Below are 26,667 nucleotides of genomic sequence, written 5' to 3'. Positions count from 1 at the left end.
AGGGGCAGGAACGTGCCCTTGGTTCTCCCTGCTGCATTGCTCTGCTTCCCCCGCTCACAGTTTAACTCTTACAGCCAAACCATAACACGTCCTGGAGTTCTCGTCTGACTGCTCCAAATCACCCCCTCTTTCTTCAACATACCTTCACCCTCACCATCCCTTCCACACAGCTGGAACTTGATGCACAATCCTTTAGGACAAAGAAAATCTGCTAGCCTATAGCCCCAGAGCCTCGGGTCCAGCTGCCTCCCAGCCAGGCCTATCGCCTCTGAGCAGCAATGAGCCTTTACAGTCCGGCTTCCCCGTCAGTGAGTAAGATGATGGCCACCATGGAAGTCTATCCAGCCCTCATCTCCTGGCACGTGAGCAATCATTAGTTCACACCTGCAGCCTTCCTGGGACTAAGTAAGACACTGGCCCTCACTGCTCTCTGTCCCGGGAGGTTCTCAGTGCTAAAAGCCCACGCTGACTACAGGTCTTGAAACTGTAGCCAAATGCTCTGCATTACCCAAGCCTGGTGGATATGAGCTTTCTATTACTGCGTGTTCTAATGCCTTAGACAGCAACAGGCAAAGAAAACACGCTTTGCACTGGACTACTAACCATGTCAAATACACCAGGTTAGAAGCCAAGATGACAAATCTGTGTTTCTCTTCATTTTCTGCTGACAGTGTAAAAATACCACCCGCTCTTCCGCTTCCTGCCACACTTGAAGAGGTGACATAACTGTTTACATGTATTTATTTCTGATAACACACATTCTAAACTCAGAGAATCTCTGCAGACGGTAGTTGTCAGGAAAGAGGGACAAAGTGGCAGGAAACACATGGCCCAGTTTAGCTCAATTTCCAACTGTCTGTTTTCCTCGGAATCCAAAGCCTCTCTCCATAGCTCACATGTGCTGCTTCTCGTCATTGATGCTTTCTAGAAGTCCTGGTCTTTCCTTGTTCAGAACAGCATCTCCAAGTCCTGCCCGCATAAGCCACTCCCAGCTTGGCGTCACACTGCTTCTTGTCCCACGGGAGAACTGGTACAGTCAATTCAAAACAAAACTCACAAAGGTTCTGACTGCCTTTTGAGTTTTCTGTTTCTCAGACTGAGAAGATTTATTTCTGGCTTCTGTACTTGTAAGAATGACTTTTCCATGGAGGTACTGAGAGAGAAAGAGAAGTCTATCAGAATGAAACCGAATAGAGACAACCAAAGCCTCGAGTCTTCTTCTCGTGTGCCCATGAGAACATCTCCCCCGCTGCTCAGTCCTGGAGCCCACACAAAGACAGAGGACGGCCCTGTCATCAGGCTGCCCATCGGAAGCCAACCTTAGTCATTCCCAGACTCAAAACAAAGCTCGTGACTGTTCCTGTCCCAAGGTCCCAGACCGGCACATCTCATGCAGACAAGTGGTTAGGAGGCTCTGTGGGCCTCAGTGGGCAAAATTTAGGGAGCAAATAGGTGGAGAGAAAACATGACAAATTCTCATTGATTATCAATTACTGAAGTTGTATGCTGGACAAAGAGCTGGCAAGGCTGGTCCCTCCGTGTGTTTAACAGTTTCTGCGAGAAAATTTTGCTACATATAGTCTCCAACACTTTCCCACAGTGCTGTTACAGCAACAATGAAAGCTGACACTCGGGGACAGGTGAAAATGAGCAGGAGGCAGAAAGGGAAGCAAATGGGGAAGGGGACAAAGAAAGAGAGCAAGATCTGATCTCTGAACTGCAGCAACCCAAACCATGTGAAAAAGAATACAAACAGCAGCCCCACGCATCTAGGATCACACAAAGGCTCAAGAGAGCTTCACTAGGTCTTGGGAAGACGCAGATGGTGGGCAGAATCACCAACACTGAGCACGCTATTCCAGAAATCCACATGAAACAAGGCCAGTCTTGGTCAGTCTCCATCCCCCCCCCACACACACACAAAGAGAGGGAGAGAGAGAGAGTTGTTCTTTAAAGTTTACCTCATAAGTACAAAGCCCTGGGTTTGATCCCTATCACAATACTGACACCAATATAAAAACAAAATTTTAGAATCTTAAGAAAAAAAAGTAAATTTTACCAAAAGAAAGTTCTCAAACAGAATTATCCTACTATCCACTCTATGATGTTAATCCACATATTTTCTCCATGCTGTTGTTGGTATTACTGACAAATGAATCCCTGGTCTGATTTTTTCTTTAAACAACAAATATTTAAGTGTCAGGCATAGAAGACAGAACAAGTCACCCTCAGAACTCAGCTATGTCACATGTTGGTATTAACTATGAGGCAGACAGGGCCAAGTGAGCAGAAGAGAATCCTGAGTTGGCTCGAGCCTGTGCCCTCCAGCTGTTCTGCTGAACCAGCCTGATGTGTTCGCTTACTTACTGAACAGCCCAAGCAGGCATGGTCATGCCTGGCCCCTCACAACTGCCACAGGCCTTTCCTCCTCTGACCTCAGATAACAGATGAACACAGCTGTTTCAGAACTCCACATGTAACATGCACAAAAATTCAATTCTATCCTAAAATGGGCATGAGACTATTTTTGAGTGTTGTGCATCTTGCTATGGTTACCGAGACGTGGTTAGGATTTGCAGGTTTTTTCTTAGAATAATACAATGATCTGAATCTGAAATCTTTGAGAAGGTGCGACTCTCCAATGACAAACAAGAACAGGAAGTGAACCATGCCTACAGCTGCTTCTGCTTCCCCAGCGCCCGGGGTCTACTTGGCTGTCACCTGAGTCTGACTTGACGAGCTGCATTTCCCATCCTCCAGTCCCGTTATTCACACGTTTATTTCTGCTTGACCAAAGTCTATTTCCTATTGGACTGGAAATTGTGACATACTCAAATATTTTAAGTCCAAGAGGAAGACAGTTGAAATAAAGGAATTGGGCAGCTAGGCACCTAAAAAGCAGAAATGAAAACAGATGTTAAACTTCTTTGAAACAAGTTTTTCCTAATAGCCTCCACCGAGCCTATTTCAGTCAACTACTCGAAATACCCTATCTGGTTAGCCGCCTCAACAAACTTCTCGGGTCACGAGCTCCTCAGGCGGGGACGCTCTTTCCAGTATTCTACCTACCTCATCCCCCACCACTGTGGTACCACTGGGCAGTGCCCTCCAGAACCATCTGGCAGTATCTGGAAGCATCGAGGGAAAGCTGGGCCCTGCCGACGGGGACGAGGCCACAGTCAAGAACCGTGGGGGCATGGCCAGGTGTAGTAACACATGACTAGAGTGCTACTATTTGGGCTGAGGCAGGGGGACTACCAAGTCACACTCAGCTTAGGTTATAGAGAGTTCCAGCCTAGACTGCACAATGAGAACTTATCTTAAAAATCAGAAGATGAAGCTGGGCATAACAGTTCATGCCTGTGATCGCAGCACTCAGGAGGCAGAGGCAGGTGTGAGTTCGTGGCCAGCCTGGTCTACAAGGTGAGTCCAGGACAGCCAGAGCTACACAGAGAAACCCTGCCTCAAAAATAAATAAACAAACAAACAAACAAATAATTAAATAAGATGAAGCCACAATGTCAGAAACGCCAGTGCTAAGACAACTCTGGTTTAACGTAACAAACATCACTGTGTTTCATGCTGGAGTATGACATCATGATCGCACAGGCTTCTGGTGACACCTCACTGGGTACATGAGACATGTTAGATGCCCTGGCAAGCCATTCTGGCCCTGAAATCCCTACAGGGTTTAAAGCCTAAGTCCTACCACAGGAACCAAGTCTCCGGGGGAGACTCGCTCTGCACAGACTGTCTGAAGGCGCCATAACATCTTGAACAAGCGACTGCGGCTTTCCTTCCAGAATCTCCTGTCAGTCAAGTGTGCGGGCGAGCCCAGCCACTCCTTCCTCCCTGCCTCCTGTCGCTGCGCTGAGCTGTGCCTTCCTCCAGCTTCCTCACTGTGCTGAGGGGGCTGAGCCTGGCTCCTCCAGGAAGCCCCATGTTTCAAGACAGGTGTGAGGGAGACGGCTCAACCTCAGAGCCAAGTGTTAGATACAGGGCACCAGATGCCCAAGTTCTCAATTAAAGCAAAAGTTTGACAGCTCTTTTGCATGAGAAGAATATTGTGAGGAAATCCAAGCGAATGGAGTCTCTGATTCTAGGTAAGATCCTATAAATAATTTTCAAAAACACATTTTGCTCTTTTAAATACATCACCAAGCCCACTTTCTTTTCATGTGAGCCCAGGAGCTGGGTGCACGCCACTCCTAAGCTACACCCCAGAAATCGGAGACTCGATCCTTTACTCTAATCATATGTACTCTCTTAGGCAAGCTGGCAGAGGAAAGCAGAGAAGAGGGGAAGGGACAGATACCAACAACGAGACAACTGGTACAGGCAGGTGGGAATTCAGTCACAGCTGCTGCTTTTGGACACTCTGCTCCACGCTGAGGGACCGGGAAGAAACAGCAAGATTTACTGAGGGGGTCACCTGGTTAACTAGTCACAACCAGGTCACACACACGCTGTGTGCACACAGTAACAGGCAGCGTCACCAAGCAGGGATCACGGGGATGCACGGTCCTCTTGTGAAGCTCACGTCTGCCCAGCAGCGGATCTGAAGAGAACTCCAGTCAGCTTCTGTGGACTACAGGGCACTGCAGGGCCATTCTCAGGGCAAAGACCAGAGCACGGCCGCATTAGAGAGAAGCTTGGGGAGAGGGGGAGAAGGCGCAGCCATGATGTCAGGGCGACAGTTCAGAGGCAGCTGTAGCATGCCAAGCCACAGGAGGCCACAGCAGCTCTGTCAAGTGGCTCAGGCAGACCCACCCCATCGGCCCTCCACCTGTGCCCCTGGCGAGGACCACTACGCTGAGGAAAACCTATCGGCCAAACGATCTTGTGCCTTAAAATTCACCATGGAATGTACATTTTAGTGAATTTTATTTTATGCATATGCGTGCTTGGCCTGTCCACGGACCACATATGCAGTTGGTGCCTGCTGAGATCAAAGGAGAACGTCAGAGCCCCTGGAACCAGTATGGACGGCTGTGAGCCGCCATGTGGGCCTTGGGGACTGACCCAGGTCCTCTGGAAAACTGCTGGGCCATGCCTCCATCCCTCTGAAGTCTAATGTGGTGACAGAAGGGCGTGGGGCTTTTGGCAGGTTAGGCACCGGTCTCACCAGGACCAGTGTCCTCACAAAAAGCACTTAGGTAGACACCTCACCTCTCTGAGCACAGGAGGTGAGGGAGACAGGCAGGAGACGGGCCGTCTCAACACCACATGAGCTAATGCTGATCTGGGCCTTCCAGCCCTTGATGCCAGGAGACACGTCTGCATGGCTAAGAAAGTCCAAGCTCGGGGTTAAAGCACCCTACACTGATACAGCAGGCTAAGAAAGACTGGCGAGGTCTCTGGTTTTCACAGAGCACAAGTTCTAGCAAAGAGGCAAGCATCAAACAATCTCTTCCATATCTTTCATTTCTAGGAAACTGTTAGCAGTACTGAGAAAATGAAAAACCCTCTGGAGCCTGTGCCGCGGTGGAGGTGAAGGCAGCTGACGAAAGCTCCTTGGCTGTGACCTGGAAGCTTCTCCTGGGGCCGCTGGGTGGCAGCTACTTACCTCATACCTTTCCTTCTAAATAAAGCCATTCCAAATAAAGGGCTTTTCTGTAGTCACTTTTGTTGCGTGCAATCACACTCAAGTCTTGATTTAGCCAAACCAACAGGCACTGCTGGGAGGGACAGGAGGTCGGGAAGCAGCCAGGCTGTGGGGTGGCCGGACGTGGGTAGAGTAACAGCCTGAGCTCAGCCTGCCAGTACCCATGGAAAAGCAGGCCTGGCAGCACGCAGCTCACTGCTGGGTGTGACTGCACAGACAGCAGGACCCCAGGGCTGGCCAGCCAGTCTAGCTGCAACAGTGACCCCGGGTTTCAAAAGACAAGGAGGACAGCAACAGAGGAGGCTACCCAGGGCTGATGTATGTGTGTTTCTGTGTGTATCCGTGTGGGTGTGTTTGTGTGTGTGTGTTCACGTCTGCATGTGTTCATGTGTATATGTGTGTGTGTGTGTGTGTGTCCACACGTGCACGTGCGCGTGCGTGTGGAGAGTAAGGAAAGGAAAGGAAGAAAGAACAGTTTCAAACCTGAGGCGTGAGCTATCTGTCCTAAGGAGCTAATGACAGAGAAGACCGTGCGGCGGCTGCACTGACAGCCCACGCTGCCCGCAGCACCCTGCGAAGCACAGGCCAGCAGTCCTCTGACGTCACTGTGGCTAGAAGGCTGAGCGGCATGAGAATCCATTGCCCTGGGGTGACTCTCCTCCTCTGTCAACTGCGTTACATATTCCTATACATACTTTTTCACCCAAGAATGGTTTCCCTTGCCAGTGAACAGCCAGCTTCCCCAGCCCACCGAAGATTAACGGAAACTGCAGGTGAGCATGCCCGGGCATTGGAGGCAGCTGTCCAACCTGCCGCTCTGTGCACACGAGGGCACTCACTGCAAATGCAGGGTCCTGGCGGCTCCATTTTAAGAAGCCTGGATTCTGAGTGGTCAGCTCTCGGGTGATGATTATCTAGCTAAAGTTCACAGAGGACAGATAAATAATTTAGAAAGTTAACTGCTGCTTTTTGTTAACTGCCCACAATACCCACTTCCCTTAAAAGCATTCCAACGGCTGATATTCAAACCGACCACAGATGAGGTGAGCAACACTCCCATGACTCGTCTAGACAGCCCGGCCCTGACACAGAGCACTGAGATGCCAGGCTAGCTCACAAGGCCACTCTGGTGGACAGTTTGTGTCTCGGCCTTCTGTGTTCCATGCCCTTGAGCACCGGCGTTAAAACAGGCAGAGAGGACAGCGCGAGTCAGGGTTAGGAGGTCTGCTCCAGGCAGAGAAGAGCATGGTCCGTGGGCGCAGTGTGTCTGGCTGACACTGGAATTGCGCGTCAGGCACCTTCACAGGCCTGCAGGAAGCGGCCTCCTGTGCCCTCACTCCCTCATGCAGAGAAGGGCATGATCAGAACAGTTTGCAGTGAGGGAGGGCATGTCTACCTGCTTCTCTGCAGTGGTGCTATTCGAGCAAAGGCGACATGGGGAGGCAAGGGCGCATGCTTTCACATCACAGACCACCTGAGGGCAGCCGGGCAGAGGCTGGTTCATAGCCAGGGAGCACAATTGGCTTGCTCAACCACCACCTGCCCAGGGGTGATACTGCAGCCTCGGGCCTGGCCCTCCGTCAGTCAAATGAAGAGCATCGGACAGAAGAAAAGGTCTCTTGACAACCCTTTGAAAAGCAACTTGAGAACCACCAAAGTGGCGATGACAGCTAATGCTGAGACGGTCCACTCTTGGGGAGTCTCACTGTTAGTCATGGCCTACCCCTTTAATTCTGGGCTCCACAAGAAGCTGCTCCGTGTTGGGGTTTTACAACTCTTAGAGTAGTCCTAACCAGCCCCTGGCTCCTGTTCTCCTGAGCAGGCCATGCCTGACTAAATCACTGTGTGAAAGAACCTGCACAAGTGAGAGCTCCCTCGGCAGCAACTTCTCTCACACCTATCCCTCTCCCTCCCCCACCCTCTCACAGCAGCTGTACCTCTTACCCTTCCTGGAGCAAAGGAGATCTCGGCCCTCAGGGGAGCCTCCTTCCCTCAGGGGAGCCTCCTTCCCTCAGGGGAGCCTCCTTCCCTCAGGGGAGCCTCCCTCCTTCCCTCATGCCAGAGGACCAGGCAGCGGTGCCGGGCACAGGAGGACCTGTCCCCAGGAATGGGGTGCACGGTGCCAACAGCTGCCAGGGGCCCTTCCAGGAGCCCAAGACCCAGGCCGTGGTGACAGCTAGGGCAACAGCTTGGCCATGCACGCCTGCTGCTCTTGATGAAAGCGAAAGCTCAAGGCGACAGCCAGTCTGACAGAGAGCCACCGTACTCCTGCTCCTCTCCTTAAGTTGCAAAATAAATAGGTCTCTGCAGCTCTCCCCAGTCACTTGTTCACTTGGGAGACAGCTCACTCCGATCATTAGGGCCCAGCGTCCAGAGCGTCCGCTCCAGCATCAAGCCTTCTGAGCGAACAGCAGAGCAGCTGTGCAGGGCTGGAGACCACCGGGTTGACACTGATGCTGCCCCGAAGGACCCTGGCACCCTAACAGGCAGCCCGACGGCTCCCAGCATCTGCTACCTCCAGTCTGTGGCAGAGTAAAGAAGTCTTGTTCGCTGATCCTGGCTGTGAGTTCCCGAGGCCCTGGGATTTCCTCAGTGGAAGAAGGGCTTCTGCCGGCACCCACCCACTCAGCGGCATCTGGACCACGCCAAGTGGACCCCCAGGGCAGCAGAGGGAGCCAGAAAGTCCAGGACAAGGCTGGACTTCCGGCCCATCCACCTCCAGGAAGGGGCGGGAGGACCTCGGGCTCCTCGAGCATGTGCCCGCTGTGCTATGACCACAGGAGCAGCCCACCACAACTGTGCAGTGCTGGACGCCTGTGAGGTCTCCTCGTGCACACAGCAAGCGCTTCCCGAGGAGCCATTTCTCCAGCCCATCACACCACTCCTAACTACATCCTAAATGTGAACAGCCAAAGGCTCGGAGTTCACCAAAACCCCCAACACCAAAACCAGGAGACAGTAAGTAGAAAGGGAATTCAGAACAAACAGACTCATTTCCCCAAGAAATGAAAATCTTGGGGGAAATTGGGAGGCTAGTCTTCAATGTCACAGGAGGATAAATTACTGCGTCTGTGAAACAGAAAAAGACACCAAGGTAAAGGAACAGCCAGAAAGTTACAGGCACAGTGGCACACGCTTGTAATCCCAGCATGTGAGAGGAAGAGGCAGGCAACGGCCGCAAAGCAAACGTGAGCTACAGTTAGTAAGGTGTGTCCTCAGCTCGGGAGGATGACAGCAGTGAAAAGGACTCTAGCACTCTTGAAGCTTAGCTGCCCTGTCAAAAGGACACCCTGAGAGGAACTGAGGCTTCCTGCCCATGGCACAGGAGTGAGCCACTCCACACAGCCAGGCTTCAGGGAACCGCTCGCTGCTGGCAGGACCACAACCAACACATCATTCGGAGGTTCCCGACAACAGGAGACATCGCAAGCTCAATGGCCAAGCATGGCCGCCCTACACCATGACCACCTCCAGCTGTCACCAACCAGACAGCACAGCAGAGGAGGAGGGCCACAGAAACGGTACTGCGAGCGCCAGGTTACAAAGAAGCACACTGGTGTGGGCAGGCGCGGCAGCACAAGATACTCACTACGATAGCCACAAGAAGGCCACAGCCGCGCGCCACCAGGGGCTGGACACAGCCTGTGCTTCCAGAACCTGTGGCTGGCGACTTAAGCTGGGGTACTAAGTCAGTCACGATGAAGAAGTGGAGCAGATGTGGGCTACAGGGGTGGGGGCGGCTTCATCTTTCACGTGCAAGGTGCTGAGAAAGACGCCGCTGGAAACACACGCTCTGAGCTCACTGATGCGCACCTCAGAGCCCTGCCTCAGTCTGCAGAAAGCAGAGCTGCCAAGGAAGGGTGAGCACGTGTGTCGCGGGCACCGACACACAGATGGCCCCACACGGAGGGCCCTGGCTGCTAACAGCTGCCCAGGCAGTTCTGCTGTACCAAGCTAGTCTTCCTAATAGAAGACCGAGGCCTTGAACACCCCAAACATGAAAAAACAGCTTTCAGTGTACACTTTGACCCATACACAAAAACTCAAAATAGATCATAAACCCAAATGGGAAGCCCTAAAGGAAAATTTCTGGAAGCAAGCCAAAGCCCAAGAAACCATATGTAAGTCAGACTTGCCAACACGCAGCACAACCCGGCTGTGTACAGGTTGACAGACTTGACGTCGTCAGAGCTCCGTAACCGCTTCTCACAGGCCACCATTCTGAAAACCAACAGTGACAAAACGTGGGAAGCGACTGCAAATGCACACCTGAAGAACTGCTGTCATAAAGCGCTCTCAGCACAGCAAAAGAGTGACGCAGTTCAGCACGGGCAAAGCCAAGAGGCCAGCAAACGTGAGACCAGCAGCTGCGCACACAAAAGGCAGCGCATCCAGCATCGGGACAGACACGAGAAATGGACACAGAAACCATCAGAATGCTGATTTTATTTTTATTATTAGTTTTTTAATTTACAAAAATGATCCCTGGACTGAAGAGATGGCCCAGCAGTTAGGAGCACTGCCTGCTCTCGCAGAGAACCTGAGCTCAGTGCCCAGCACCTGTGCAATGCCTCACAGCTGTCTACAGCTCCGGAGAATCGATGCACACTTCTGACCTCCACTGACACCAGGAACACATGTGGTGCAGACATATGTGCGGGCAAAATTCCCATACACACAAAAATAAAACAAACTTGCTGGTCTCCTTGTGGACTCATGTCCCCATCTGACGTGCTATCTCCGACTCTTCCCCATGACTCCCTGTACTCTGCCCAAAGTCTGCCTGTGAGTCTCAGCATCCGCTCGATCCCTTGCTGAGTGGATCCTTTCAGAGGCTCTCTATGGAAAGCTCCTGTCCTGTTTCTTCTCTTCAACCGCTTCTGATGTCTATCCTGCTTGCCCTTCTGAATGAGGATTAAGCATCCTCCCTAAGGCTCTCCTTGTCACTTAGCTTCTTTAGGTCTGTGTACTGTAGTATATTTATCCTATATTATATGACTAATATCCGCTTCTAACTATGTACCATGTGTGTCTTTCTGCTTCTAGATTACCTCACCCAGGATGATCTTTTCTAGATCCATCCATTTGCCTGAAAATGTCCTGATTTCCTTGTTTTTAATTGTGTTGATGTACCACAATTTCTGTATCCATTCCTCAGTTGAGGGACATCTAGGTTGTTTCTAGATTCTGGCTACTACAAATAAAGCTGCTATAAACATAGTTGAGCAAATGTTCTTGTTGTATACTTGAATATCTTTTGGATATATGCCTAGAAGTGCTATAGATAGATCTTGAGGAAGCACTATTCCTAAACGTCTGAGAAAGCACCAGATTGATTTCCAAAGGAGTTGTACAAGTTTACATTCCCACCAGAAAGAGTTCCCCTTTCTCCATATCCTCTCCAGCATGTGTTGTCACTTGAGTTTTGATCAACAGAGCCAACAAATCCGGGCCCAGGGAGTCCTACAGAGACTGATGAACCAACCAACGACCATGCAAGGGGATAACCTAGAACTCCTACTCAGATGTAGCCCATGGCTGCTCAGTCTCCAAGTGGGTTCTCAAGTAAGGGGAACAGGAGCTATCTCTGACATGGACTCTGTTCCCTGCTCTTTAATCACTTCCCCTTGGCGGGGCAGCCTACTAGTCAAGCCACAGAGGAAGAGAAGGCAGCCAGTCTGATGAAACTTGACAGACTGGGGTCAGTTCACAGGGGACAAGGGCTCCCCCTTTCTGAGGACTAGGGGAGGGGATGGAAGAAGAGAAAGGGAGGGTGGGACTAGGAGGAGATGAAGGAGGGGGCTATGATCAGGACATAAAGTGAATGAATTTTTAAAAATAATTTAAAATTTAAAAATAAAGGAATAAAAAAGAAACTAATTACTTTTATTTGCTTTGTTGGGGTAAATACTATTGAGAAACAAAAAAATTCTCTACCTTTGCTTAAAAAAATAAAATAAACCTTTTAAAAATGCCATAGAGAGGATGTAGAATAAGGAACTTATACACTTATGATCATAACAAAAAATGTTTCAGACACCAGAGAGCAGTTTACGTTCAGCACGTGCTGGGCGGTGGTACACGCCTTTAATCCCAGCACTCCGGAGGCAGAGGCAGGAGGATCTCTCAGAGTTGGAAGCCAACCTGGTCTACAGAGTCAGTTCCAGGACAGCCAAGTCTACACAGGGAAATCCTGTCAAAAAAAAAAAAAAAAAAAGTTCAGCATGCACCTGTGAGGCCAGTATGAAAAGAAACAAGATTAAGGTCAGTGAATGCTAAGTGCAGGACTGGCTAACAGAACCAATGTCATTTCCCCTTCTTTCTCTCCTACCTAGGGCAGGGGTTAGAAAGGAGGCAGAGACGTTAAGAAACCAAAAAAAAAAAAAGGCGCCAACAGAATCAACAAAGACACTAAGAGGACAAGGTCAGATCGGCAACCCTGGATGTGAGCGGCACCTGTGCAGGCTGACCACTGAGGCGGAACAACACAGGCCACAGCAGAGAGCAGAGGCCACCAGCAGAACCTTTAGCCAGCCTCCCGGCCCACCAAAACCTGCCGGCTCTGCCACACTCACCCAGAAGAAAGACTGATCCCCCTGAAACTGTAAGCCAAAACTAATGCAGCTTTAAGTTGTTTTTCTCTGGTGATTTGGTCACAACAGCAAAGAAATAACTGCAAGCGTGCGCACGCAACTCTACCTTCCTCTGTGGAGTGAGCTATATCTATTCCAGCACAGCCACTCACATATTGAAGCCCTAACAGACTCAGTTTAGGGTACCTGGACACGGGCTTAGAAGAGATGGTAGAAGTAGGGCCCAGGATGCAGAGCATCTTTACAAGAAGGGAAGAGAGCCCAGCATGCTCTCTCCCTCAGCTCCATGGAGGACGCAGGAAGGAGCCAGCCAGCCAGAACCTACAGCTGCACCCGCAGCTGGGAGGAAAAGTGCTGTTGCCACTGTTACAGCGGCCTGAGCCAGCTGACTGCCTGCTGCCTGCACCTGCACTTCTGAGGTGGAGGTCCTGTCACCGGGAAGAGCGAGGAGAAACACAGGTGAACTCGTTCCTGCTCAAGAGACTGAAGCTGAAACAGGCCGACAGTGCCCTCTCTGCTTCACACATGCTTCAAAAATTCAGTCACAAACTCTCAGGTCAGAAACAGACATGAATTAAAACACGGGCCATTTCAGACACTTGGATACGAGGCCTTGCAGGTGCAGGCTGAAAAGGAGAGCAGGGCTGAGCCAGACTTTCACAGACCTGCCCTCTCACAGAGAAGGCTACCATCCCATTCACAGCCTGCCCCAGCAGAAGGGAAGAAAGAACCGACATTTCAGATACGAAAAATAGCAGTGCAAGCCGCCCACCGCTGAGCGCATGTTCGGTCTTCCACAGCAGCAACAATCAGTCCCGCACACCCAGCTCAGGAAGGCAAAGGCCCCCTGGGCAGGCCCTGGCAGCAGTGAGGGCAAATGCGATCACTAAGAGGAGGCAGAGCCACTGGATGAGTCCATAATAAGACGCAAACCAGGAAACAAATTTTAGTAACTTGAAAACTAGAACTGAAATTTATTTTGATAACTTTAAGTGTATATGAAATGATTAAAGACATTTTAAAAGGAATATGAACCAAAACATGAAAATAGTACAAACCAAAACACCCCTATGTTCCAAAGAAGCAGGCAATCGCTCCCAGCTGTAGGAGTGACGGCCACTCTTCGTGTAACATCCGTGCAAGAGCTGTGAGTTCTGTCTGTGGTGGCTAGTGTGCCAACTTGGCAGTCTAAAACCTCCAGGGAAGAAACTCCCATGGGGCTTTTCTGGAGCAGGCTGTCCCGTGGGCGTGTCTGTGTGGGATGATCCTAACTGTATTATTCTACATCAGGGTGGCCCGTGGGCGTGTCTGAGGGATGGTCTTGGCTGTCTTAACTGATGTGGGATGATCCAGCCACAGTGGGTGGCCCCGGTCCACAGGCAGGGGTCCTAGCACGTCAGGGCAGAGAAAGCAGGCCCGGACAATAAGCAGGCATGCGCAGACTCCTGTCGGCTTCTGGCTGCGGATGTGAGCAGCTGCTTCAAGCTTCAGCCCTGGTTTCCCATGACCATGGACTGCGAGCCACGAGCCACGAGCCACGCACACCCTCTCCCTGGCACTGCTGTGTGAAGTGAAGTGGGAACACTGCCCTTGCCTCTGGCTCTCCACCACCCTGCCCAGCTCCGCTGTCCCCAGAGTGCTCAGGAGGCCCGGGGCAGCTGCTCGACCCTGGACACTGCCTAAGGTCTCACATGGCTTCCTCCTCCTCACTCCTTAGCTCCCTGCTCAAGTCACCTGACTCATGCGCACCCAGCAAGCCCAGACCCCACACCTGCCACTCCTCCGATCGATCAGCCAGCGCGCACCCAGGGACAGCAGAGCACTGCTCATTTGACCTTTTACCCCAGTTACAATGAAGGAGGAGTGTGGACGAACTGTTCTGGTCAGAGCAGATCCCAGCGCCCACAGAGAGGAGGGATGGGGGACAGGACAGACACCTCTGTTACTAGTGTGCATGGGCGTGTGCTCACACACCTGCAATGTCCTCACCCCGAAAACTGTCCTAAAAACTGACTAGAGTGCACTCTCCACAACGTCATCTGCCATAAAACATTAGCACATTCCTAAGCTGTTTTCTCAGTTAAAGCAGCCAGTGGAAAGAAAATCTCTACGTCCTGTTCCTTGTTTTCGTCCTTCCCTGGAACTCACATGGGCATCCGCACACCAGCCATCAAGTCCTCCAGCAGTGCTTCTTGGCCAGGCTCTGTACCCTCCTGACCTCCTCTGTGAGCTCTGAGAACATGCACTTCCTGCTGGCATCTACACCCTGTCAAAGAACCAACAACCGCAATACTCAGAGCTACCACTTTCTGTGCTCACAATTAACCACAAACACGATACGGGAAGACACAACTGCTAGAGAGTGTGACACCGGCTGCTAACAGCCACATCCATGACACAGCGCGACTACTCTCCTATCAAAGTTTACACAACAATTCTGCTAATACACACTTACTAAAGACTACCACTAAATTTCCTTCATTAAAAATCTATCTTTACCTTTCCTTGTTAGCGCTAAAACTTTCAAATAATGATATTTTTCCTCAAGGAACGATTAAGCCAAGCTGCAAGTTACCTTACTATATATACACAGTTAAAATCTGGAGTTTGGGGCTCAGGAAATTACTCATTGGTAACAGCTTGATGTGCAAGCAACAAAATCAAAATTCCAATCTCCAGCAGCCATGTGGAAATTGGGGTAGCTGTGTACAGCTGTGCCCCAGCACTGGGGGAGGCAGAGGCAGAGGGAGCCCTGGGGGCTTGAAACCTGCTTTACTGTGCAGTTCAGGGAAAAATAAACACATGTGCATAACAGGAATTCTTTATTTTTAATTTATTTATTTATTCACTTTACATCCTGACAGTAGGCCCTCTCTCCTCCCCCACCAAAACCCCAGCACATCAGGTCTCATCAGGACTGAGTTCCTCCTCTTCCTCTGAGGCCTGGTAAGGTAGCCCTGCCAGGAGGAAGGGATCAGAAAGCAAAAGAGTCTAAGCCAGAGCCAGCTCAGCTCCCCTTACTAGGTGACCCACATGAAGACTGAGCTGCCCGTGGCTCTATCAGTGCATGCTCCTTGGTTGGTGCTTCAGTCTCTGTAAGCCCCTCTGGGCCCTGGTTAGCTGTCTCTGTTGGTCTTCCTTTGGGACTCCTGTCCCCTCCAGGTCCTTCCATCCTTCCCCCCTTTCTCCCAAGGCTCCCTCCACTTCCCCAATGTTCAGCTCTGTGTCTCCGTCTCCGCATCTGTCTCCATCCGCTGTTGGGTGGGGCCTCTCAGAGGACAGTTGTGCACTCTGGCACTATCTGCTTCAGAAACAGGGTAGCCAACTGTCAAAGCTGCTTCTGGAAGCTCCCATACCATTCTCTTAGTAATTGTACTATAAAAATCTGTTCCACTTACTAACATTTTAGTTCTTTTTAATAATATTTAATAACACTCAAGCCTCATTTTATAGCAATTTTAGCTTTGTACAAGTTCCAATACTACCATCTACTGGTTCCAAGTGGGAGTACAGGCAGAGCTCATTACACTGTGCTGAAATCAGTTAGGTTAGCAGCTGGGCTGTCGCCAATGTGCAAACACACGAAGTCTTAATACATCTATGTAAGAAAACCTAGGGTTCTGGGAAAAGACAAGCACCTCTGACCACTGAGTTCATGAGTGTTTCAAAGATTCCCCTTTACATTCTTTGTTTGTTTGGTTGGTTGGTTGGTTGGTTGGTTGGTTGGTTGATTTCTCTGTGTATCCCTGGCTGTCTAGGAGCCAGCTCACTAGCCGCGACTGGCCTTACACTCAGAGATCCACCGGCCTCTGCCTCTGAGTTCTGGGATCACCGGTTCTGAGTTCTGTGCACCTCCACTGCACAGCTCTAACTCGCCTCTTACTGTCAGGATTCTCTCAGTCTTCTTGCATTTGCCAAGATTTTCTACAACCACGCACTTCGAACTTTCAAAAGTCTTTGCTCCCGGGACGCAACCAGCCCTTTGGAGGACAGACGTGAGTGACACCTCCGGCTTTCTGCACGCAGTGTGCTTCACTAATGGCGGCTGGCGCTGCGGTGAGTCCGTCCAGGAACGCGCTTTGCTGCACGGCAGCGGCCAGCAGGGAACTCCGGGAACAAGCTGTCTCACTGGGCCCAGCCGAGGGTCCCTCACTCATGTGTATGCAGAATCTACAGCTGAGTCAGAGCCAGGGCTGCTCGGGGTAAATGGATTCACTCAGACCCACACTTCTGCTCCAAGCGCCTTGGCACTGCCCGGGAAGGTACTTCACGGGTAGTGAGCGCTGCAGTTCGCTATGCCCTGTGTAGCCTGCGTTCTGTCCCTGTGACCACAGTGACCACAGTTCACCGGAGGCTAGACTCTCCCCCACCCCCGCTCTTAATTCTCTTTCACAGGGCACCCTCAGGGCTGAGGACTATTCTCTGGTCCCAGCCCCTCCTCTCTGGAGGACCACACCCCTCCTCTGCTTCTCCGGGACAGGCACTCATTCCTGCCCTGCCCCGGAGTCCAGAGAGCCTGCGCCTGCAATCCTGATCAACAGCCACACTGCAATGCCACTTCACAAAGCACATGACCCCGCCAGTCAGGCGCCACACCCGATGCTCCCATCACATCGCTCACAGAAGCCACAGCCCCACCTCGAGGCCCGGATGCTGTTACTCTCACTGCTCTTCCAAGGAGCTGGTTAGTGCTCTCCCGAGATGCTGCTGCCTCAGCCCCTAGAAAACACACACCTGATGATGACCGAGCTGCCCAGCTCCTCCTATGGCTGCCGACAGGGCTGGGAACGCACAAGCATGAAGATCTGAGCTCTGGTACTTAGCAGCAATGATGTGGAAAGAGTAAGGGAGACACCTGAAGTCGGCCTGACCTCTGCCCTACACAAAGACTGTAGTAACTTGGGTATTACAGGAAAAGGTACTGACCCTAAGGACCAGGATATCAAGAAAGCTATGGAAACAAAGAGGCCAATGCTGGGCTGATGGTGCAAGGGGAGACAGAGGATGTCAGCGGCATCTACAGAAGACCTACAAACGCACACAGAGTTCAAAATGCCTGTCACCATTACGAAGCACCACCTCCCTCGTACCGGGATAGCCATTAGTGAAGGGAAAGAGAGGGTGGACGGCTGCTCTACAGTTGGAGCTACTTTCTCGGCGGCCCCAGGTCACTTCCCAGCACCCACACAGCGGCTCACAACTATCCGTAACTCCAGCTCCTGGGCATCTGACGCTGTCGTCTGACCACCACAGGCCCCCAGTGAGTGCGTGGCTTTATGGAGACACATGCAAGCAGACCCACACTTATAAAAGGAAAAGGGATATGAAGGAACACAGCAAGTTCTGGCGAGGGCTCAGAGACTAGTGCCGTGCTCCAGCAGAGAGGTGCACCTGCTACGGAACAGTGATTCTCCTCGTGGCACGAGAAGTAGCTCCCACTTGTGAGTTTACACCAACAAGAACTGAAAGCTGCTCCAAAGGGGCAGCTGCACCTAGGTTCAGAGCTGCAGTGTTCACACACGCCACAAGGCGGAGCCAACCGAGCGCGCAAGGACAGAGTGAATGCCCCATGTGACGGGACAGTACAGACTACATATTCTTATGTATCGTATAGGGAAGGTATTTTGATATGTTACGTCACACATGGCCCTGCAGACTCTGCAGCAAGGGAAATGAATTGGTTACAGAAGACAAGGACGCAGGCTAGGGACAGCTCAGGAGGTGCCATGGCCACTGTGGGCCTGAGCTCAGCGCTCAGGACACAGGCTGGCTGCAGCAGCGTCTGTAACTCAGCATTCACACAAGACCACAGGGGGAGCTCACAGCCAGGCCAGGAGGCCTGGCACACATAGCAGTGAGCAAGCAAGCGTGCTAGGGTCTTCCTCTGACCCTCGGACACTCACTGTGCAATGTGTGGAGATTTTAAAAAGACAGATATTCCCCGATTCTACCTGAGGCAGGGCAGTCCGATTCCAGAGAACAACGCAGACCGACTGCCGGGTTTGTGGGCACGCAGGGGTCATTCGGAGGGTGCTGTGCTCGTCCGGGAAGCCGAAGGGCACTAGACACACAGCAATGTGAATGCAGCCAATGGATTATCCATTAAAGTGAGGTGGGAAGTGGGAGGGTGGGGAGGGAGTACAAACAAAGAAAATTCATGGGAAACCTACTGCTAAAAACGAAATTTTACAGTGAGGTTCAACACAGGAAGCGCTGCCCTCAGAAGACATGGGCTGGAAAGTGAGTCTCAGCACTGGGCGTGAGGGACTTTCTGCAAACCACTGCCCCCCCCCCCCGCCCCAGTTCTTGTCTGCATCAGAGTGTGAGACAATGAGACCCTAGAGCTGAAGGCCTGGAGGATCAGGCTGAGGCTCTGAGGCTGGCCTGGGGAAGGTCATGGAGGATCAGGCTGAGGCTGGCCTGGGGAAGGTCATGAAGGATCAGGCTGAGGCTGACCTAGCAGCTTGCTCCCGGGTGCCGCGTGTGCCCCTACAGGGGTAAGTCACCAATGGGCGGGACCCTGCAGGAGTCCCCAAATGCCACTACTGACAAAATGTGCCCATTGCTGCAACAGCAGGACAAGGGTCATGGGGTAACCACACACTCTCTGACCGGACTGGAGACCTGTTCTACGGGAAGGCATCTGTGTCGGCAGTGTGAACCTGGTCAAAAGCTTGTGGCTCGGGGGACACGGGCCCTGTGGCAGTTTTAATAGGCCCATATATCTGAATGCTCAGGCCCCAGTTGGTGGAACTGTTTGGGAAGGATTAGGAGGCCTCATTGGAGGAGGTGTGTCACTGGGGGCTGGCTTGAGGGTTCAAAAGATTTGCACCTTTTCCAGGGTCCGTGTGCCTCATGAGCTCCATCTACAGCAGCAGGACCACTGCCATGCTCTGGCCATGAGGCTCACGGACTCCAACCCTCTGTGGGCCCCAAATAAACCTTACCACAGAACAGAAAAGTAACTAACGCAGGCCCCAACGGAGACAGCTACTGCTGTTTACTAAACAGACCTGTTAAACTGCCCCCTAAATAGCAACAGATCAGCGCTGGCCTCGGCCTCGGCCAGGGAGGCTTCTGTCTGCAGGGTGCAGTGCGTGCAGACTGGGACTGGCGGAAGGCTGCCTGAGGTGAGGGCACTCACTCCGCGCCGGCTCCTTCACGAGAGCCTGGCCCACTGCTCCCAGGGGCTCTCTCTGTCCGTCTCTCTCTGCAGCATCTCTCTGGACCCGGTGAAGGTTACTGAGCAGCTGCCAGGGCCCTGCCACACACGCAACCTGCTGCTTCTTGTGTCTGAACTGCTTCTTCTCCACCACAGCGGTGACCCTGGGCATGGACTACCACACACTTCCTGTGGCAGTGCACACTGACTGCACAGCCAGTGAGCGAGCTGTGCCTGCTGCGGCGCTGTCACACAGGGCTGCTGTGGAGTCTTTTCCCTTTCTCCTGGCGTGCATAAACACTCTCTCACTCACTGCATGTCAAGGAGCCACCTAGCCCTAGCATCTGCACACCTCCGTTTGGCACTTATTTCAAAAGGTCTTCCATGCTTGGCGTCACACATGCAGAGTTTCTGAGAGCAAGTCTCCAGCACCCACTCGGTGTCCTCACTTGTGCACGGTGGCTGTGGGACGGGATTGTGCAGGTTTAGTTGTCATTTTCCTGAGCACAAGTGACGTCAGCAGGCATGATGATGTGGATGACGATCATCAGCAAATGTCCAAGTGTCTGTCCACCTTGCCCACTAGATGGCAAGAGTTTCTCCTGGCACACGCAGTCTTCTGTGGAGAAGAGCGACGTGCCCAGTGACAGCAAGGACAGGTCTGTGTGCTCCCCAAGAGACGAGAAGCAACTACAGGCACGCTGAGACAGGGGCTGGGGAGACGGCGGGGCCCAAGAACAGCACTGCTCTTCCACAGCACCCACACGGTGGCCCCCACCATCTGCAGTGACGTGTGTCGCCCTCTCCCGCTGTGCAAGCACACATGCAGGCCCAACACTGTCTACACACTGAAACTTGAAAGCTCGGACAAGTCTACGAGCAGGGCACACACTCAGAGCCTCCAACCTGAGCACCAGACACAGCCTGGGCCGCGCCACCACCTCCTCACACTGCCCAGCACAAGCGGGACAGCACCGGGGAGGAAGTGCTGCCGATGCTGACGACCTCCACCGCCCTTCTCAGTCACACAAATGCCAACAGAGCCTGTACACCAGAACCCTCCACACCATATGCATGAGGAAGCAGGCCTGGACTTACACAACGTGGGAGCAAAGCTCTCCCTGTGCTCATCTTTCAGCTCACAGCTTTAAATACAGTCCCAAGCCCCTGAGACAAAGCTTAGGTCGCAAAGGTTCACTCTGCTCAGCCTGAGAGGCTTCAGGCTGCGCCTATGTGTCACACACAAGAAGTGCAAGGAGGAGCAAACGTTTATCTCACGGCCGCACCTCACATCAACTCTGAGGACACACCCAAAGGAGCTCACTACAGCCCACGTCCAACAGCGTGTGCCCCCTTCTGACAATCAGCTCAAGGCCGAGGACTAAGCTTTCCACACGCTCTTCCGGAAGACTGCATGTCCGTGCAAGTCCTCTCTCTCCTCCATGGCGAAGTCCACACATGTGAGTCCACACACTCACTTCCGTGCTCTCCTTTAACTGAAACTGGAGTCTGCACAATAGGCCTGGGCTCCCCAATGGCTCGGGCCTCTGTAGTGACAGACCATGCCTCTGCGAGCATCTCCCGGGCCCTCAGACTTCAGCTTCAGGTCCAGCAAGCTGCCGGGAGGGTGGCTCCCCAAGCACTCCTGTAACCGACTAAGGTCATCTGTCCTGGGGAGTCACACTGCCTTGTGAGTTAAATCAATGTCTGGCTTTATGGTTTCAAGATTTTAAGATGTACAAAAGAAACAAAGTTAGGGAAGGCGAACTTCACAGCACTACTCAGGAAATCAAGCACCAAGGGAGTCTCTCCTCACGCTGAAGCAGCTGTAACAGGAAGTCTATAAATACACACTGAGACACTCTCTCAGGCTTCATTCAACACGCCCTGACCCTGCACCCAGCCCAGCCCTTCTGAAGAGCAGTCATTGGGACACAAGTCTGAGAAAAATGGGAGCAGGGCACAGGGGTCCCCAGTGTCAAATAGGGGTGCCTTCACGAGTGCCCTCTCCTCTTCTCTCTAGGGACTGGCTGGCGACCAGCCATGAGGGCTTGCTGTCCCTGTCTCCATGCTGGGGTGGGCAGGGTAAACAGCCTTCCAGCTAGTGTGGCAGGGATGGTCAGGGTGAAATGCTCTTGCACAACACACAACACGGCTGCGAACCATCTAAGACCAAGAAACGTAAGTATCTGTGGCACAAAGCTTTAGCAAAGGAGCCTACCCGACATGGAGACAGGCACACATCTGATACCACCCTTTCTACCTCAGGTGTGTCTTAACTGTGTTCTCACACTAAACCTACCCACACAGTCTTTAGATCAGACCAAGGATTAAAGCGAGCCCAGACCATTTCATGAAGTGACTCAAACCCTCAGTCCCTGGAGGATGAGAAGCCTTTCTTTGGCAAGAATCAAGTTCCTCTCACACCCAAAATACAGAGGGGAAACCAAAAACTGCACAACACTCCCCAAGTTCCTACATCACAACAGGAATTTCCCACAGGCAGAGGAGACCTGAACATTCCCGACCTGCAATCAGGGTGAGGGGCACAAGAAGGCCATCCACTCACACACATGCACACACGCACACACACATGCACACATGCACACACGCGCACACACACACACACACATATACACACACATCACCACATCTCAAGCAAGTCAGTGGATCTGGGCTCATACCACCCATCACTCCCAAGCTCTCCATCTGCTCCTCATCTGTCAATCAATGTTAACCACTCCTGAGACACAACCGTGCCAACTCTGAAAACACAAAGTGAGGGGTGGGGCATCAGGGAACCAAGTGAGGGCCGGCAGCACAGACACGAGCACAGGGTGGGCGGGACTCTTCCAGGCCAGCCAGCTTAGAGGGCACAGAAAGGGCCCAGGAAACGTTAACCGTCAAGGCGGCAAAGGGAGGCTGTGCCCGTGGGCCTGCCTGGCCTCGGGGACTTCCTGATCTGCCCTGTATGCCTTGCACTATGAGATGGAGGCTCACAGGTAAGACCACTACCTCCAGGGAAAGCCGAGTGTCGTGGAGAAGACCGGGTAGACACGGGCTTCCGCTGAGCACAGCAAGGGGGTCCCGCCAGAACTGTGCCACACGTTCTGTGATCAGGTCGAGAGTGCAAGGGCCCAGTCAAGAGTTCTCACAGCTGAGCCTGCACATGGCCGTGAGGCCCGTGAAAAAGACATATAGCACAAGCGTTCACAAGGGAACTCAGCAAGAAGGAAGTCATGCACAGAGCAGGCATCGAGGCCTCCCCCAAGGAAGCACTGTCTGGGAAGGCGCCCTGCCCCCTGAGGTTGGCACAGGCGACCTCAGTCCCTTTTCTGCTGACGTTAGAGCAAGGGCTTCCCACTTCTCAAACCACCTCAAGCGGGGCATGCTGGCTCATGCCTGTGCCCGGCACACGGGAAGCAGAGCAGGAGGATCCCTGCAAGCTCCAGGCCAGCCTGGTCTACATGGTGCCCAGCCGGGCCTTAGCCGGGCCTTGTCTGGAGAGAGGAAGGCAGTTGACAGCAGCCACCTTAAGCCACCGCTCTGAGCAGCATGGAGCCTAAAGGACCCGCTGACCCCAGCAACGCAGGCATGACTCACGCAGAGGCACTCAGACTGCCCAGGGGGTGGCACAGGGAGGCTGGCAACGCTGAAGAACACTGCCCGGAGGTGGGTGACATCAGGAGCCAGCAGTGCACGCAGACCGCCTGGAGGTCAGTGGCACAGGGAGGCCGGCAGTGCCGACAGCGGTCGGCAGGGCCGGGCGGCCAACTACTCTCTGCAGGCCCCATCCCCGCCCCTCAGAGCCCGGCAGTGGGCACTGCCCACATTTCCGCTGCTCTCCCCAGGCCTGCCAGGGTGTCCGGTGGGGAACTACAGCTCCCTTCCTTGAAACAGAAAGCGGGGAGCACAGTGGGAGCAGGGCACAAGCAGGGGCACAGAGCCGCGTGCGTGCACCTGGAAGGGGGTGAGGTGAGAGGCCCACAGCTTATAGCTGGTGGCAGGCCGGCGGCCTGGGGACAGCTGCCCCTCCAGGCGGAAGCGTAAAGCCTTGGCAGGCTGGCCATGGAGTCCACACCTAGAGGCCCACCAGGAGCACGCTGAAGAAGGTAGTCAGCCCTCCCTCTGGCCTGACACAGGCTTCCCACACCCAAACACGCAGCCACTTCAGGGAGGTCCCCTTTCTGTCTGCCCTCCTCCTTCAAGCAGCCATGCACCGCAGGCTCACAGGCAAATCACTTGTGACAGGGAAAACCGCAGCCGATGAGGCCACACGCATAGCCCTACTTCAGAACACTTCCTGAAGCAGGCAGAGCAGCGTGCACACAGACTCGCTCACACACGGCCTCGCTCACAGACAGCCTCGCTCAGCCTGCAGACAGCTGGGCACTGCGCCCCAACACTCTTCAGCGAGGCCAGAACCCTCAGAGCACCAGGCACAGTGTCCCGAACACTGGTCCCCTCTGGGCCTCTGACGACAGAAGGTAAGCTGTGTGCACTGACCTCACTATGCGCCGTTAGCAGGTCACGCTAGGTCACACACTCAGATCTGCTCTCTCGGACTCTGGGACACGCGGTTACTGTTCTCATGCCCCGGCACTCACTTCCAATGTGTAAGTGTAGCCGGGTACAGTGTGTTACTTCTGACGCTATAGTCAAACACTTCCTCCCTCTCTCCCCTCCCTCCCTCTCCTCCCTCCAGGCAGCCTGTGGTGTGCACCTCCTTGCTCTCTTCCAGATCCAGGGCCTCTGTGTTCTCAACTGTGTAACCTGAGTGTGCCTTGCTCTGTCAGTCCGTGTCACTGCGGTGTTTTCAGGGCCGAGCTGGCCTGCCGCACTGCAGCTGCCGTGCCCTCCCGGGAGGGCCTGTCTCCCTCTCAGCACAGCACTGCGGTGTTGTCTGTAGTGAGGCCTCCCGCCTGTTAGCACTGAGGACACACCATCCACAGTGCACCTCCAAGTCTTCCCCTGTGCTCTCCGTACAGTTTCTCCAAGTTAGTTAGTTTTAATAGAAAAACAACTCCAGATAATCGTGGCTCTTAAGTTTGTCAAAATTTTCTCCGAGAGCCACCAGTTTCCAGCACTTACCCAGCCGTCATACAGGAGCCGCAGGCACGAGCGGGGGGGGGGGGGGGGTAGGGGGCGCAGAGGAGCCAGGCAGTGCTCTGTGACTCAGGGGTTCCCGACAGCACTGGGGTGAAGGTGGGCGGAGGAGATGCGCAGTCACGGGCACTGCCCCTCTAAGGTCCACTGAGTTTGTAAAGGCCTGGCCTCCAGGCAAGCCTCCTGCCTCGTGGTGAGGACTTGACTTCTCTGTGCAGTACTGTCTCCCTTAGCGAGAAGCTAACACCCTCTTTACAGGTATCGGGGAGGCTCTTCACCCGGGTACACCCTGGCTGGCTGCAGCTCAGTGTGCAGGGCACACTGGCTTCTGACACAGACACCCCACCCTCTGGGACAGAAAGCACGCGCCACCATTCTCGGCTCCTTCTGGAAATGTTAATGCAGGGTTTAGACGTGCAGAATTTCATTCTTATATATTTCTGAAATAAATAAATTTTATTCCAAAGTCACACTTAAGCCAAGCACATGACAACCATAAAAAGGAAGGGACCACGCGCCTCTCGGGCTGTTTACAGCACCTGCCCACATTAACTCTCTGGCCAACCCCGCTGCCGCCCCTCCCTGTAACTCTCACTAAGAAGAGTCGGGGGAGTTGGACAGAAGCACCCTACAGAGTGGCATCTTTAAAGACAACCTCCCATACACCCCCTTTCACCAGAGAGCCGCCTCCAGGATCCCTCCCTGCACGTGGGTGCTGTGCGGGCCAGCATTACACCCTGGCCGAGGGAAGGCCACACTGGGAGCTCTGTCCGTACTTGGAAGCACTATTAAACCATTTCTTTTTTAAGTAAACACTTTCTCCGTGGTAGGATCACTAGTTTCTGTGTACACAAGAAGGGGCGTGTCAGACCTACTTCTCTTTGACAGAGTTCATGCTCCCTAGGAAGGGCGGGAGAGCAAGTGACGGGACTAGCAGAAACTCAGCCTCAAATCACTGCTCTGTGTCCCACAGAGGCAACTTAAATTCTAGGGCCCTGGCAAAGAAAGATGGCAGCACCTGCCTCAGACAGTTGCTCTAGGATTCCAGCAGACCAGGACACACAACAGCAGTGACCCACACTACAATAACCTGAAGAGAACACGGGCTGACACTAGGAAGTTGTTTCCAATTCTCCAACTTCAGTAGAGGGGTGGGGTCACAGACAGCCACACCAGACAGGCCGGAGGCAGCTGCTGAGGGACCTCAGCAGACACTGTCTCTCTCACTCGTGTCCACTCAGCATTCCCACTGTGTGCTGAAGAGGCAGCAAAGAGAGAAAAACCAAAGTTCCTAACTGCTCAGGACACATGTTTTGTAAATTGTTACTGTATTTAGTGAATGAAAAGTATCTGAGGGCTGGAGAGATGGCTCAGAGGTTAAGAGCACTGGCTGCTCTTCCAAGGGTCCTGAGTTCAATTCCCAGCAACCACATGGTGGCTCACAACCATCTGTAATGAGATCTGGTGCCCTCTGCTGGTATGCAGGCAGAACACTGTATATGTAATAAATAAATAAAATAAATCTTTAAAAAAAAAAAAAAAAGAAAAGTATCTGAACATTACTTGAGTTATAAAACATTTAAATAGAATAAAGATGGTAAAATTGGCAATCCATCTTATAAGATTTAAAAAACAGATTAGCCCTTTTCCCACTCCTCAAGAGAGTTGTTACTGTGTCCTAATTCGATTATCTGGGAAAGGGAGGGAGAAGCAAGGTCAATGATACTGGAGCAGCGTCTCCCAGAGCTCCTTGGTGACTGAGGCCATCTGAACTGACCCACCCACTACACGGGCTGGGGCTCAGCATGGCAGTGCACACCTTTCGTCCCGCTCAGGGGCTTTCTCGGGAGGATCGCTGTGAGTGCGAGGTCAGCCTGGTCCAGGACAACTTCCTGAAACACTTCCTCAAAAAACCAAAACAATGACAGAGACAGACATTCATAGCTCAGTGGGTCCACGGCATATGTGACGTACCTGTGTTCATGCCCAGTGCTCCAGAAATAAAAGTCAGAGAATCAGTAAACAGCAGTAAGAACACCTCAGGTGTGTGTTCCTCAATGATACCAAGCCATGCACGTGAGTCTTTGCTACAGAATGCCCCCAAGTTAAAACTCACTAACAGCAGAGAAGTCTGGGACTGTGAGGCCTCTATTTCCAAGCAAAGCTCTTACCCTGTTTTCTCAACAGTCCTGACAGTGTCT

At 52.6% G+C, this 26,667-nt stretch overlaps 1 protein-coding gene and 1 long non-coding RNA gene across 7 annotated transcripts in view; both read right to left on the bottom strand.

Moving 5' to 3' along the window:
* The window catches only part of Ubac2 (UBA domain containing 2), a 144,857-nt gene that overhangs the window by 81,486 nt on the left and 36,704 nt on the right, over positions 1-26,667 (bottom strand). The window lies entirely within an intron of this gene.
* Positions 724-26,658, bottom strand: LOC132656538 (uncharacterized). Of its 2 annotated transcripts, none has more exons than XR_009594317.1 (2): positions 23,867-26,658; positions 724-1,153 (listed from the first exon to the last, which is right to left on the bottom strand). It is a non-coding gene; the product is annotated as an uncharacterized LOC132656538 (long non-coding RNA). The 2 variants fall into 2 exon arrangements; XR_009594316.1 differs by lacking the exon at positions 23,867-26,658 and adding an exon at positions 2,722-7,490.

This window comes from Meriones unguiculatus, chromosome 9 (genome assembly GCF_030254825.1).
Source record: "Meriones unguiculatus strain TT.TT164.6M chromosome 9, Bangor_MerUng_6.1, whole genome shotgun sequence".
NCBI classification, from domain to species: Eukaryota; Metazoa; Chordata; class Mammalia; order Rodentia; family Muridae; genus Meriones; species Meriones unguiculatus.
This window is presented reverse-complemented; position numbering and strand designations above follow the sequence as displayed.